We start from the raw sequence: 12,123 nt of genomic DNA, 5'->3' as shown, positions 1-12,123 counted from the left end.
GAAACAAGTGAAATGTTTTGAATTGTACAATTGATTGGCCTTTAAGTTTGTCTCCTGTAGACAAATAATATCTGGAGAATATTCAGATAAAAGAAGCTGTAGCATAGGGAGACGATGGAAAAATCCATCAATGTTCCATTGAAGTATCGAGTTGAATATTGTTAACAGATTCGGAGTTAGATGATACTGAGCAATTATCTACAGAAGAGTCACTGTCTAAGTCAGAAATCTCTTTCCCTAAATGTTTATTAAGTTTCTTTTGAAGTTTTGTAAACTTAGTTTTTGTAGATCTATCATTTGCATATTGATAGCTGCTTTGTAAAAGATAGAGTAAACCAGGCATATCAGTTGTAAATTCTTTAACGACGCTAATAGTGTCGGGGGAGCCTTGGACATTATCAATCAGTAAGGACAATTGGTGGTAATTTAAAACGAATGGTGGGGTATGATTATCAATAAAATGTTCAAGAGTTTCCCGTGTAGATGGGACTTTAGATGAGCGCGGTTTTTTTGGTTTAGAAGATTTGGGTTTTGCAAACAGATTTTGTGATGAAATTGCTGAGTCTGAAGGAGGAGTATCGATCTCACCAATACTGCGTTTTATGGAAGAACTTGCATTTTCGGAAGTGCTATTAGAGTTTTCACTTGGATGTTGTGGCTTTATTACCTTTGGAAGTACTGGAGCAGACTCATTGGTAATGACAGAAGTCGAGCTTGAAGTTTTGATTGTAAGATTGTTTGAAATGGTTGTTTCGGAAAATTGTGGTGATGTATCAGTTTTATTGGAGTTTTCTGCAGTTGTATCTAATGGAAGAGGTGCTGATAGATTGGAGGATATTGCTTTAGGAGTTTGTGAAAACGGTATTGCCGCTGAATGTGGATGACTGAAAGTGTTGCTATGAGTAGGAGTGTTAGTAATTTCTTGGTCATGGAGATTTGTAGGTGTAGGTGATATGCTCGGATTTGATAATGCATAACTTGATGACTGCTGAGTGTTTGGTAGCTTGTGTAATATACTTGTTGGGTCTGTTTGATTTGGTACTTCATTGTTTGAATCAATATGAGTTGATTCCGTTACTGAACTGTTATTGCATTGGGATGATATGTGTCCTGTATTTTTGCAAATAAAGCAGGTGAGTGTACCTTGTGACAAAAATATGCGGTAAGGTGTTTGGTCGAAATTTATTAGAATAGAGTCTGGAATTGGTGATGTTATAGGGCTTACATAAACTTGCCTCCGAAAGCTCAATATGTGACTATATTCGGGAAGAGTTGAGCTAATTTTCAGAAATGTTATTGGGGAAATAAGCTTTAAACCAATATTCTGTAATTCTTCAACTAATACTTGATGAGGAATTGACGGGCAGACACCAGACAAGACTAGTCTTTCTGCTGGAGAGACAAGTCTCCGTGCTGTTACAATTTCGCCGAGTACTTCTATAGAGCCATGTTGTTGCATGAAATTATCTACTACGGTTTTGTTTGCCAAATACATGCAGATTCTATTATGAGATAATCTAGATGAAAAAATAATATTTTTTGGGTTGATTATTGTGCCCAACGGAATTAAATAATCCTGCAGTTTAGCATTATCGATACAACTAAATACAATTGCTTGGGTCTTACTCGGAAAAGAGTTTGAAGCGGCTGATGCATAACTGTTTGTGATATTCGAACGTTGATTTACTGGACTGGTTAGATCGGAAGGTGTGTTTACATTGTGTGAAGTCATTTTAGCTGCGGTGGCGAAAGCTTCAGTCCGGCTCTGGTAAGTGACAAACCAACCGCATGCTAGCTAACCTCACAAAATGATTGAACGTTGGTGTATATTTATTATTTGACGTTTTCTTTTCACAATAATAAAGTAATAATTACGTATAGATAACTTACGTAGTAGTATCTAGTAGATAAACACTTTAGTTTTAAAAAACTATTTAATAACACCACTTGTTTTTAGTAAAAACTAGGAGTACAATATCAGTACAACTTCACCATACCTTGCCAGGGCCGGTCTCACCGCCTGGATTCTTTCATTGATTAGGTTCTATGCTTCTATCATTAGTTCCATTAAGAGAGACCCCAAGATATTTAAAGTGTTCTGCATTTTGAAACTCATATCCACCATTTAGGGGAATGGTGGCCGCTGGAGTAATGGTAGCCATGAAATATTTACATTTACGGCTTAGTATTATTTCGCGTTTAATACCTGTTGCGCTATCTAACAGTGTTTCGTTCAAACTGTACCTAAAACAATGACGATGTTTTGCCGGTAAAGAAGGAATTTTTGAAAATGTCATATTTTGTTGGAGTTGATGTATTGGTGCAAGATTTTTAAAGGTATGAAGAAGTATGTAATTAAGTTTATTTAGCTGCATAATTGGTACCCATTTGTTAAATTTTTAACGTAGTTTAAGACTATATAAAAAGTTCTTGCTCTAATTTAAGTGATTAATGATTATAAGTCGATCAGTATAAATATGTATTTTGGGGTTATAATAGCCACGTGCCTGGAGGTAATGCTGGCCGGCCACTATTACCCCAAATTGTATTTATATAATACAGACAGGGCCGGATTTAAGGGGGGGCAAGCTGGGCAGCTGCCCGGGGCCCCCACATTCTGGGGGCCCCCACAAAGTCATAAACTTAAAAAAAATCAGCACATTATTCACATAGAATAATTTTTGTCATCAATTAACTGTGATATTTCGTTACATGGAAGATTTCTCTCCTGTTGAAAATGTATCTTTGCCAAGTCACGGTCATTATAAAGCAGAAGATATATTTAATTTCCTAATGACATTGTCGCAAGAAGATGATATCAATTTGAAAATCTGCAGGGGATTGTCCAAGGACAACCCGTCAGTTATGAGTGGAAAATACAATGGTGTTTAGGCTGGAATTAGATAATATATTGCCGTTGTGGATTTCGTGTGCCGCCCACTCTCTAAATTTAGTTGCAAAAGCTGCAGCTGAGTGTTGTCCTGCTGCCATAGCATTCCTTGATTTCCTGGATGGACTATATGAACTATATGTATTTTTTCTCTACATATAGATACAACTTGTTAATCCAATGTTTAAAAGAGTCTTTAAGCGAGAGCAACGCCGACCGTGGCAGAAACATTATTGTTCCTAAAAGACTATACCTACTACTAGATTGTCAGTTAGAAGCGACACCGAAAAAGAACTAGTTAAAGTTATAATCAGATCAAAAAAGCATTATCCAAAATTTCGTAAGACGAAGAGCAACAATTTGAAACTCGTAACGATGCAAATGGTTTGTATAATCGAATGTGTTTACTGGAAACAAGAATATTTGCAATATTTTGGAATGAAATCTTAAAGAGGACAAACAGTACAAGTCGTATTCTCCAAGATCCAAATATTGATCTTAATTCAGGAGTGACGGTACTTAGATCACTTAAAGAATTTATATTCTTTTAAGGAATATTTCAGAGACTGAAATGGCAACATCAGAGAAATTTATAATTCAAAATTTAATCGCTGTTATAGTTCACTTCATTTCCTTTAAGTCAGAGGCTTCTACATGTGAGTCCATTAATTCCAATTTTGGATTTTTACATTATTTGGAAAATTTAACTTCCAATAAAACTAAAGCTTACCGACATTGATAGAAATGATTTAGATGAAAACCTATATTTTGAATTGGTACAATTTGTAGAATTTTTTCAATTTATTTAAAGAGGAAATCAGCTCATCAAATATAAGTAAAGAACTAGTTTATCAAATATAAGTAAAGAACTTCAAATATACCGACTGCTAAAAAAAAAGAATGTGAATAATACGTTTCCAAATGTTTTGGTGACACTTTGTTTGTTTAGTTCTTATGCTAACCAAATGCAGTGGAGGGAGGTTATTCTCAAAATTTAAGTTAATTAAAAATCGACTTCGGTCTATGATGGGCCAAGAGCGTTTGAATCATCTCTCTATAATGGGCATTGAACACGATGTCCTAAAGCAACCAGACATGTCCGACATAATTAAAGAATTCCCAATGAAAAAATCTCGAAACGTACCCGGGCTTAACCATATATTTTACTATGTTTATTTTTAATGTTTTACTGTAACAAATAAACAGATTACAGTTCTTATATTTTTTATTATTTAAAAATATATTTGTAAAAATAGATCAACATTTTTTTTAATTTCTAAACGAGAAAACCCTCTAGTTAGCTACATACCATAATTACAACAATAATTTTCTAAATGGTAGGAGGTAGGGCCCCCACACCAATTCTGCCCAGGGGCCCCCACGCTTTAAATCCGCCCCTGAATACAGAGTATTTCTTTATAAATTCTTATATTTCAGATGCCTCGAGTTTACAAGAGAAAAATTGACACAGCACGATGAAATGCTGAGCAACTTAGTGCAGCAATAAATGCAGTAAATAATGACAGAAGCGTCCGTGAAGTTGCAAGAAGTTTTGCAATTCCCAGATCTACATCAACTATGACTAAAGCAAAATTATACAACAGCTGCTTCTTTAGGTCGTAATTCTGTATTTACCAAAGAAGAAGAAGAAGTTTTGACAAAGCAGGTCATAAAGTTATCAAAACATTTTTATGGGATAACTCCCACAGAAATAAAATAAAAATGTGCGTGTACTTTGTACGCACGTAAGAAGTTATACTTCTAAATATGATTTCAATGAAATAAATATACTTTCGGACAGTTTATTTGTATTTTATTTAAAGATTAAATTAATTTTTACTTACTACTTTCCAAACATTTTTATCAAAACAATACATAAAACTAAAAAAAGATTAGAAAACACCAGGATTCGAACCGGGGTCCTCTTGATCTCCAGTCCAACGCTCTACCACTGAGCTATACCCTTTTGATTATCCGGGCTACAAGATTTCTCAGACATAGTGACAAACAGACGAAGTGAATTATAAAATACTTTAAATATTACTTATTATCTTATTCCCGATGTAGACAAGTCCAAATACACAAAAAATATAATAATAATTATTTATTTATGATATAAATGTTAAAAGTACAATTTTAAGGCACGTATGTGAAAGTTTCGTGTGAAAGATTCGCTTTGCTCAGTCTGCAATTCACATGAGTGCCTTAAAAATGTATTTTTTCATACAATATCATACAATATTTTTTCTACAAACGTCGTATATATCAACAATTATAATTTCTTCTTCTTCTTCTTTTGGCATCATAACCCTGGATGGGTCTTTGCCTGTCTGGCTATGTCCTTCAATTCAGATCTCTCTTGGGCCCTTCTCCTCCATTGTCTTATATTCATAGTTTTCAGGTCGTCTTCCACGTCATCCAACCATCTCGTCCTGGGCCTTCCCTTTTTCCGCCTTCCTACCGGCTTGCACTGTAACATCTTCTTTGTCGTCTTCATGTCTTCTTGTCGCTGAACATGTCCCAACCATGACAGTCTTTGACTTTTCACAAATCTTACAATGTCATACCCTTTATTCAGATCATTAACCTCGTCATTTCTCCTGATTCTCCATGTGCCGCCTTCCTCTTGCACCGGGCCATATACTTTTCTCAGTATCTTTCTCTCGAATATCCTGAGTTGGGCTTCATCTTTTTAGTCATTACCCAGGTTTCACAACCATAGGTTACTACGGGTCTAATCAAGGTTCTGTAGTCATTTTGGTTCTTTTGTCTAATAATTTCGACGTCATCAATCTTTTATTAGCATAGTATGTACGATTTCCGCTGAAAATACGTGCATTAATTTCGCTATTTACGGAATTCTTCTGATTGATTTCTGTGCCCAGATCAAGGCATCCACACGTTCAATACTATAGTGGTCTATTGCTATATTATTTTCATTCTCAGGAGTTCTTTTGATAGTCATGTATTTAGTTTTTGTTTCGTTTATTTTAAGCCCCCTTTTTTGTGCTTCAGGATCAATTTCCTTAAACGTTTCCCTTAGTCGTGTCTTGCTTCTACTAATAATGGCGACATCGTCTGCATATGCATTAATTTGTACTGATTTGGTGTTTATATGGCCGGTTATATTGGTCTTTCTTATGACTGCTTCAAGAACTAGGTTGAACAGCATGGTTGAAAGTGCATCTCTCTGTCTCACCCCCATGTTGATGTCAAACAGGGGAGACAGTTCCCCATCTACTCTAACTGCGGCTTTTGAACCCTTCAACGTCATTTTTATGAGGCTGATATATTTTTTTGGTATACCTAGATTTCGGAGGTCTTCTAGCATTTTGTCTCTTTTCACACTATCAAAAGCTTGTCTGAAGTCTATATACAATTATAATTTATTCATTCTCAATTACAGGACAATACCTACAAAAACTTTTACTTGAACTTGACTGACATTCCATTTTTATATTTTTCTTGACATTACATCAAAACTGCCTATACTGTCAATAAGTAAATCAGAATAACATCTACTTTTATTTTTGTATATTCTAACAAATTTTAATAGTTTTTCTCTACAAACGTGTTAAAAATGCAATACAGCTTAAATTAAATTATTTTAAAAAACCTTTTAAACCACCTTTTTCAAATTGCGCAAGTTGTATTATTAATATCTATTTTAATGTTAATAAATGAAATATAAATATTTTGACGTTTCACAATTTGACAATTCACTTTTAACTGCAGTGCCTTAAAATTTTTAAAGCACCGGTGCTTTAAAGTAGCATTTTTAACGCTCCTATGGAGTGCTATAAATTGCATTTTTAACACGTTTGTAGAAAAATATATTTAAAAACACTAATATATTTTTTCCACACCTTTTCTGGACTGATAAATACATAAATTAAAACATTTAGTAACGAACTCCATACTGCCTGTGTGCGCATGCGCGCAGATTAATATAATTTCACCCTCAATGAAATCGCGCCTAAAGAAGTATAACTTCAAAAAATGTGTCTATAAATATGCTGAAGAAAAAAATTCACATCATCCATTTTCCAAAGAAAAAGAAATTGCTGGAAGAAACTGGCTTGACGGCTTCCTTAAAAGAAATCCAACTATTCGATTAAGAAAACCGGAGGCGACAAGTATTAACCGCATATCTTCTTTTAACAAAACTGAAGTAAACCTATTTTTCTCTAATTTAAAATCCATATTGGATAAATATAAATTTTCGGCATCCAAAATATATAATGCAGACGAGATAGCAACCGTTCAAAACCCAGGAAAAATACTTGCTGAAAAGGGACAAAAGAGAGTTAGCTTTATTACAAGCGCAGAAAGAGGTCAAACAACAACCATTATGTGCTGCATAAGTGCCTCAGGAACATACAAGGTGTCCCAAAAGTAGCGGAACGGTCGAGTATTTCGCGAAATGAACAACGGATCGTAAAACTGAAAAATACGTGTGCAATAATTTTCAAAAATCTATCGAATGACACCAAACACGACCCCCTACTCCACCCCCTGGAGGTGGGGCGGGGAGTGACTTTAAAATCTTAAATAGAAACCCCCAGTTTTTATCAAAGGTTAAGATATCTCACGTAAAAATAAGTAACTTTTATTCGAGACATTTTTTCAAATTATGGACAGATGTCGCTATAATCGGAAATAACGATATATCGTAATACCATAGGTACACAGTAAGGTCTCTTATTATGCGGATTTTTTTTATGCGATTTTAAAGTTATGCGGTTTGTATTTCATCCAAAAATTTCTATTATTAGATGTTATTAATCTGAGGGTTTGCAATTCGGGTATTCCCCTTATTCCATGATGTAGCATGTAGCTTTTACATCAATCTGAGTTTCGCATTGAAAGGTATAACCTGTAATTCTTATGAAATTAAATTTAAATGTTTAAGTATTTAAGAGTTTAATGTTGCTAATTTTAAGTTGCAGCATACCTAATAAACAGCACATTTTTATTTCTGGATTGAAACATTTAATAAATGTCATAAAGTTTTATGGAAGGGTGGTGGTGGAAAGTCATTTTTAGTGTTATTCGATAGCTTTTTGAAAAATAATAAACACGTATTTTTTGGTTTTTCATTTGGAAGTGTATTTCTCGAGATATTAGACCGTTTCTATAATATACCTATGGTGTCACGATATATCGTTATTTCCGATCATAGCTCCATCTATCCATAATTCGAAAAAATGTCTCGAATAAAAGTTCTTTACTTTTACGTGAGAAATCCAAATCTGCAATAAAAACTGGGGGTTTCCATTTAAGATTTTAAAGTTACCTCCCACCCCCCTGCAGGGGATGGAGAGGTGGTGGGTCGTGTCTGATGTCATTCGATAGATTTTTGAAAAATATTTAACACGTATTTTTCAGTTTTCCGATCTGATGTTCAGTTCGCGAAATATTCGACCGTTCCACTACTTTTGGGAGACCCTATAATTCCACCTTTGTTTATTTATGCAGCAAAATGATAAAATCGGAGTTAAAGAAAAATGGGCCACCTGGTGCAGTATACTGCTGCTCGGATAATGGGTGGATAAATGAGCAAATATTTCTCGAATGGCTCCAACATTTTTACAGCGTTGTAAACCCTTCAAAGGAGGATCCAGTTTTGTTAATGGTCGACAATCACAATCACAGTGGCCACTGTACATTAGAGACATATAATTTCTGTAAAGAACGAGGAATTATTATGTTAACCATACCCCCGCACACATCGCATCGACTCCGACCTCTGGATGTAGCTTTTTCTTCTTCTTCTACGGCACTACAGCCCAAATTGAGCCTTGGCCTCCTTTATTTTTTGCCTCCACCCTTGCCTGTCTGTGGCTGCTCTTCTCCATACACGGACTCCTAAAAGGGCTTGTGCGTCGCTGTTTACTGTGTCTTCCCAGCGCTTTCGTGGCTTCCCAACCGGTCTCTTTCCTTGCATTCTAGCATTCAGTGCTCGTTTTGGTAGCCTATCCTCTCCCATTCTTATCACATGTCCGGCCCATTGCAATCTTTGTAATCTAATGAAGTCTGACAGGGGCGTTTCCTTATAAAGTTGATAAAGCTCGTTGTTGTATCGACTTCTGAAGATTCCGTTTTCCCTCACAGGTCCTAGTATTCTCCTAAGTACTTTCCTTTCGAATGTGTCGAGTTTGTTTTTGGATGTTTCTTTCAGCACCCAAACTTCACTGCCATAACATGTTATTGGTCGAATTAAGGTTTTATAGATTCTCATCTTTGTATTTCGGTGGACACTTTTTGACCGAAATATATGGGAGAGGGCAAAATAAGCTCTGTTTGCCTGCGTTATTCTCTTCCTTATTTCTCCATCTTCTGATCCGTCGGCATATATTTCTACTCCCAGGTATGTAAACTTTTCAACCGTTTCAATGTCATCTTCATGTATAATGTTTTCTGGGACTATATTTCTTCTCGTCTGAGTCATTATTTTTGTTTTTTCTGTGTTAATTTCCAGACCTAGCATTTTTGTTTGTGTTTTTAACTCTGCATATGTTTCCTGTGCTCCTGTTGATGTTCTACTCATAATATTAATATCATCAGCATAAGCGGCCAGTTGAACCGTTCGGTTGATCAGTAGATTTCCTCGTCCAGTTTGCATTTGCCTAACCGCATACTCCAGTGCCAGGTTAAACAATGTTGGGGCCAGCCCATCTCCCTGTTTTAGTCCCTGCGAAATGTTAAAAAAGTCTGTCCGGTGGTTTTGTATTCGTACACATGCCTGAGTTTCATCCATTGTGGCTTTAATGAGTCTTATTTTTTATGATGTAGCTTTTTACTCATCGTTAAAATCAGCATATAACATTGAATGTGGCAATTATCTTCGAAGTCATCCTCATGAGCCACAGTGGTTCCAAATGCTGAAAACGTGGTCATGAGGCGAAAAAAGTAGTCCCTATTTAGGGATTTTCATGTTTACAGTTGTTTTCTTATACTATCTTAGAGTCCTAATACGCAGGTATGAGGATCAGGCTGGATGTATTCTGATTCATAACTCAGGAACAAGTGGGCCATGTCCGGGATTATTTTGGTTGGCAGAGAAAGTGAAAAAGAACGCGTATATTGAAAACGCTGTAAAACGTATTGTAGTTTATCAATTTTATCGCTGTAAAGCAGTTTCTTATTTTTTAAGTATGTAGTAATATAAAATGTTACTTAAATCAACTTTTATTAACAATAAATGCCTTAAATTTGTTAATGCATAAATAGTGAAAATATACTTGAAATAATTAAAATTTTTGTAAAGATGCATTCAAAAAGTACAAAATTCTGCATAATTCTGCGACTAATCTTTATTAATCTTAAAATAGATAGTAAGGAGATACAGAATCACTTTGGTTTAGCTGCCTATAACTGCCTATGCATTGCTGGCAGTTGTTTGAATACAAAAGTGGGAAATGACGCACATTATATGATTCTGGCGATTGTTGAGTATATATGGGCAGTTGTAAATAAGTAATAGGTTCTGAATATTGTACTTTACAAAGAAAATGTATTGGTAATCAGCAGTTTCAAAAGTCCCTCATAATATAAAATTTTAAACAAATATGCGGCTAAAATAAAATTTTCGAATTTCTTTCGTCCATATTATATCCGCCATTTTGTTTTAAAAAAAGTAAAGTTAGATTTGTAATCAGCGTCCTTAACCTACCAAATTTGACAAAAAATTTTCCTTTTTGATTGATATTTTCAATTTCTTTCCGCCATGTTGGATCCGCCATTTTGTTTTTCAGAAAAAAAATGTCAGATTCGTAATCAGCGATGCCAAAAACCCGTTAGAACGAAAGTAATTCCAAAATGTATAAACAACATACGCTTTTAAAGGTTCATGACCACGTTTTCGGCATTTGGAACCACTGTGATGAGCGTATCACGACATTTGAAATAGCTAAAATATTTAAAAATTCATACGATCGCGTAGCCACACAGTCAAAGCCATTAAAGGTTTTGAGAATACAGGAATATTTCCATATAATCCTGAAAATTTTACCGATGAAGACTTTGCTCCAGGTGAATCATTCATACAAGAAAAAGATAAAAAAACACTAGAGCAAGAGAAAAAAAGTAGATTAGATAAGGAGAAGAATAATAAGGAAGTTAAGGGGAATAAAGAAAGTTCGACACATGACAAAAAGTTTGAAGTATCTTTTGTTGACATAATTCCACTACCAGGATGATCAAAAGATGACTCAGTTGGAAATAAAAGATCCAACCACAAATCAACAGGAAGCAACATTCCGAAATAATGACATCAACACCTGTGAAGTTACTTCTAGAAGAAAAACAGCGGAAGAAGGAAGAGCAAATGAGAAATAAAGCCAGCAAAGGAACCAAACGAAAAATAGGCATCGAAGAGTCCAGTCCTCCGCGAATAGTTCCAAAAAGAAATTGTATAAGAACACAGAATATCACAGAAGATATATCATCTGAAGATGAGGATGATGACGATGACCGTGATAGGGACGTTAACGAAGATATTTGCACAATTTGTGGCGAATTCGGTAAAAACAGAGAACTCTGGATCCAATGCAGCATTTGCGGCCAACGGGCACACAAAGACTGTACCAGTTTCGAAGGCAAAATTTACATTTGCGATTTCTGCATTTAATTATTTTTTAAATGGGGGTAATAGTAGCAGTGGCCACTTTTACCCCTCGGCAGCGGGTAAATATGGCCACCAGCAGAAGTCCAAAGAACCGTTTTAATTTTTTTTTGTTCTGTTTAAAAATTTTTCGTAAATAGAGTTTGAAGTACTAAGGTTTGAAGTTTTATTTACGTTAACAATATAATTTTTAAAGCTATGTAGCAGTGTAAATAAACCAACATGCTTAGGCGGCCACTATCCCCCCCTTTCTCCTAAACTTGTCACATTAACTGAATTTTTTCTTGAGCATATTATGTATTTTGTTTTGTTTTGATCTATTGCTAAACCCCTTTTGGATGCATCCTTGCACAACTTCGCAAATTCTTCTTCGCAACTGTTTAGGTTTCTACAAATTAACGCTATGTCATCAGCATACGCCAAAATTTGCGACGTCGATGTTATAATTGTGCCTTTGATGTCTGTAGTTCTTATTGTTCCTTCTATAACGACATTAAATAATGAAGTTGGTAGAGAGTCGCCCTGTCGTACTCCAGATTCTATTTTTATATTTTTGTTGATTTCGCAATCTGTCATTATTGCTGCTGTCTATCCTTCCATTGTCATT

Source organism: Diabrotica virgifera, chromosome 2 (genome assembly GCF_917563875.1).
Source record: "Diabrotica virgifera virgifera chromosome 2, PGI_DIABVI_V3a".
Taxonomy (NCBI): domain Eukaryota; kingdom Metazoa; phylum Arthropoda; class Insecta; order Coleoptera; family Chrysomelidae; genus Diabrotica; species Diabrotica virgifera.
The sequence above is the reverse complement of the archived record's forward strand: the minus strand, read 5'-3'. Positions refer to the sequence as shown.